This window comes from Sebastes fasciatus, chromosome 18 (assembly GCF_043250625.1).
Source record: "Sebastes fasciatus isolate fSebFas1 chromosome 18, fSebFas1.pri, whole genome shotgun sequence".
Lineage (NCBI taxonomy): Eukaryota > Metazoa > Chordata > Actinopteri > Perciformes > Sebastidae > Sebastes > Sebastes fasciatus.
This window is the reverse complement of record NC_133812.1, coordinates 15,283,241-15,287,619: the sequence shown is the minus strand read 5'-3', so window position 1 is coordinate 15,287,619 and position 4,379 is coordinate 15,283,241. Positions and strand designations below refer to the sequence as shown.

The following is a 4,379-nucleotide window of genomic DNA, read 5'->3' as shown; positions in this document are numbered from 1 at the left end:
TAAAGGGAAAGCTTCATTTAAAGTACAAATTAGTGCACCATATGTAAAATGAAATAAGAGAAGGTAAAAATAGATCAGCAATACTTTTATACTGTCTTAAATAGCATAACGCAGCGGCGTGTCTTCCATCTGCAATTAAAGGAATAGTTTGACACTTGGGGAAATATGTTTATTTGCTTTCTTGCCAAGCGTTTGATACCGCAAAGATTTATATCACACTCATGTACAGTAAATATGAAGCTACCGTGAGCAGCCAGTTAGCTTAGCTTAGCAAAAAGACTGGAAACGGAGAAACACAATTCAACTACCAGCACCTCTAAAACTCGCTAATTAACGTTATATCTTATTTGTTTAATCCGAACAAAAACCAAAGTCTTGAGTGGTTGCCTGGCAACACTCCAGTAATTTAAGTGTTCCTGTGCCTCTGCGCTGGAGACAGCCGTTGCCGGAGGCATTATGTTTTCGGGTTGTCTGTCCGTCCCATTTTCGTGAACACAATATCTCAGGAACGTCTGGAGGGGATTTCATTACATCTGGCACAAACATGCAGGTGGACTCAAGGTTGAACTGATTAGAATTTGGAGGTCAAAGGTCAAATGTCACTGTGACCTTACAAAACACACTTTGGCCATTTTCATATGCTAATTATGACAATTTCACACAAATGTCTAATGAAATAAAATGATGAAGTGGTGACATTTAGGACAGACACGGATGTAAACTGCATACAACCGCAAGGCGTTAATTCTAGTTTTACATTTTGGTTTTTGTATGCTAAACTAACTGGATGCCGGCTGCGCAGAAGCTGGGGAACGATAGTCTGGATGGGCGGGGGAAGAAGGTGGAAAAAGGGGGAGAAACGGGGGAGAGGAAAAGAGGAGGAAAAGAAAGAAAAAGAGAGAAAGAGAGAGAAAGAGAGAAGAAAACACAATTCTGTAGCTCTTATTTTCACCCACATGGTGTTTTGAAGTCTTTATACACCATAGTATTTTTGTTAAAGAATAAAAACATTATTTTTTGTGCTTTTCGGGGGGAACAATACATGTCCACTTGAGAGGCAGTTCGAATCTCGTCTCCGGCAGGGTCGAAGTTTATAATATGCAGTAAAAAATAGTTTGTGTTGCTCGTGTAAACTTGAATTGACTCAAGATATAATTTTAATGCAAGACTTGTGCACTGCAACTAATACATTAATATTGAAAATCGTTCAGGTTTCCTTATACAGTCATATAACTGGTGGATTACTACAGATAACAAATATACAAAACATTATCATCATCCATGATGATGTTTTGCGTTATTATTATTGCATACATCCTCCTTATGACTGATTAATGAACTGTTAGGCAAGATAGGTCAAAATGTTAGTAGAATAAATTATAATGTACTGGAGAATAGTTGAGCAATATTGGGATGGACTTGCTGTGTGTAATTAATTAAAAAAATAACCATAGGAATACACATGAATCGAGACAGTAATGATATTAAAGCTTTAACTTTATTGTCTTTGGGCCTGGAACACGTGAAACAACAAGAACAAATAATTTGAAGAAGATAATACTATTCTTAATGTTTGTCATTGGGTCTGACTCCCTGCAACATCAGACAGAATGATTTACAGCACACAGATTCACCAGAAACTCCGTCAGCTCAGACTCCAGCGGGGCCTCCGGCAGTGACCAGCCCACTGTAGATTGCTGGGCCCTCTGTCAACGTCCAGCAGGTTTTGCTACAGGGCCACAATTGTGCTTCCCTTATAAAGAAACATGAAAAGAACAACAGAGACTGAATATTTATTCACACAACAGGCTTATGTGAGTAATTAATGAAATGAAAACAACAACATTGTCTTATTCTTTTTGGACTAAGCATGGTATTCCAAATTACAGATATTACTAACCTGCTGGTTGCTGAGAGTCATGGAGGTCTGTGTCCTCAGTTCTACCAGGTGCTCTGCAAGGCTGTCAACCCGATCCATACCTGGCACACCATGCCCGTCCCCTAAACATACAATTTGTCATCAGTAAGCAAATAAACAGGATAAACTGCTGTGAAATTACACTACATGTAACATATAATGTCTTAATGTCCGTATGCTGTCGGTTGTATGTTAAATAGATTCGACCCAACTGTTACTATTGCTTTGTTGTGAGGTTTATGTAAACATTACTTACCAACTGTATTTCTGCCACCTGAGACACCAGGTGAGGATTCAGACTGGACTGCAGGCTGAGCTTCTGGGGCAGAGGATACAGGATGACTGACAGCCTGGAGAAGTCTAAACAGACATTGAAATAAAACTTATATGTAGAAACAATTTCACACATATGATAATTATGTTTCTTTTACCTTGAAAAACCTTACAAACTACAGTCATGTTTATATAACTTAAGTATGAACGTTTAATATAACGTTTATGATCATATAATCATGAATCATGAACATTAATATAACACAGCAGTTATCTGACAGTTACCTGTCTGAGCTAAAAACAGTGACTGTGATAGTAAACTTTGTTTCACAACGTTAAGAAGCTAAACAGCAGCAGTCATACTGTATATGTATCTATAGCTTTAGTATTAACATAACGTTTATGATCATATAATCATTAATATAACACCACAGTTATCTTACAGTTACCTGTCTGAGCTAAAAGAAGTGACTGTGGTAGTGTTAGTTTAACAACGCTGAGGAGCTCATACAGTAGGAGTAACGTTACCTCTATGTAACTGTAACTGCAACTGTAACTGTAACGTAGCCTCAGCATAATGATCAGAGCTCTGAACAGATGATAAAGTGATTGGTAACTAATTCACCAAGTCTAGCTAACATAATTAAAGCCAGGCTAGCTTAGACAGAGTAACATTACAAACCTATTCATTGATTTCACAGCGAATCTTAATCAGCCAACATTAAAAAACGCCAGAAAGCTAAAACACGTTTAATCCGTATTGTCTAAGAGAATCCAATATCACTGTTACGTAATGTTAATAATGATATTTACCTGTCTGTAGCTGAATAGGCGGTGAATAGTTCAAAAGTCCCTCCTCCGCATCGCGTCCGCTGGGACGGCTGTGATTGGCTATTCAAAAATGGATGACGTGGCGGAGATCAGCCACACGATTCGTTGCCTGAAAATGGAATCCAGAGCTCCGATTGGCTGTATCCGCGGTGAAAATGGATGACGTCAGTATTGAAAATGGAAAGCCGCCACATGATTTGTCGAGAGAAAATGGAAATCCTGGAAGCTGATTCGTCGGCAGACCCACTCTATCCCTCTCCCGCTGCCGCAAACCCAGGCGCCCAAACTATTGTTTTATCCAGATATCACCACATAACATTTACCCTCTGCATAGCCAGCCTGTTGACCTTTGTTGATAAATCTTAGTTCATTTTTAGAATACTGTAAAAAGCTAATTGCTGAAATCAGGTGGATTTACAGAACCGAAGGCCCAAGACAAGAAATGGTACGCCTGGGACCCCTTTAATCTTAGTGAATGGTCTGTTTTTTTATATACAATATGAAGTATCTTCACTTAATTAGCTTCAGAGTGGAGATATGTGAGAAGTAGAGTGTGAATGCAAGGGTTCAATGAGACTGATCTGACACACACTCACATCTCATCGTGCCACAGTTGCTTAAACACAAACCAAACTGTGTTTCAGTTTCTCTTGAGGATTTTGACAATGCAGCATAATTGGAAACCGAAATGTACGACGACACGGGACACAAAGATCAAGATGATGAAAGAAACATGAAAGTGACTAATAGATTGAAAAGAACTAAAAGAGGACTGAATACTAGAGACCATGACATTGAACTACTGAGGCTGAGCAAAGAATCTGGCTGCAATCTTTCATAGACTAAGTGTAAAAAAATGTCTTGACTTTTGAGTTGGCAAAATGAAATGACAGTGATGTTCCTGGAAACTGAGTCAGAGAGGTTAAAGCAGTATGTATGCATTAATTGAAACAGGAAATAATTGGTCTGTTTCTATCCACAGGTTGTTAATTACTCACTTCTAGGGAGTCTGTTGCTCTGATGAGCTCTATTATTAGATGTTATTCTCAGTGTAAACTGCAGTGGTTCAGTAAAGGGTTTAAGAAAAGATCATAAAGAAAGAAAAGACATTTCAGAGATAGTGGTGTATCGCAGTTTTGTGTCCTTTTCATCAGCCTTTTGCCCCAGTTTAAAAAGTAACTATAAGTGTTTAGGCCTTTGACTGTGTTGTACTGTACTCTAACTCTAATGCCCCGTGTGTTGACTTGGCTAGTTTCAATCACAACACAGTACTTTGACATGATTATAAAAAACCCAAGTCCACCAACTTTTATGAAAACATTCAAAAAAATGTATATTATACTCACTTCAGTATGGG

General features: G+C 38.4%; 1 long non-coding RNA gene across 1 annotated transcript; it reads right to left on the bottom strand.

Moving 5' to 3' along the window:
• Positions 1–1,645: 1,645 nt before the first annotated feature.
• Positions 1,646–2,367, bottom strand: LOC141756399 (uncharacterized). Its single transcript, XR_012591465.1, has 3 exons — positions 2,175–2,367; positions 1,901–2,001; positions 1,646–1,753 (listed from the first exon to the last, which is right to left on the bottom strand). It is a non-coding gene; the product is annotated as an uncharacterized LOC141756399 (long non-coding RNA).
• Positions 2,368–4,379: the final 2,012 nt, after the last annotated feature.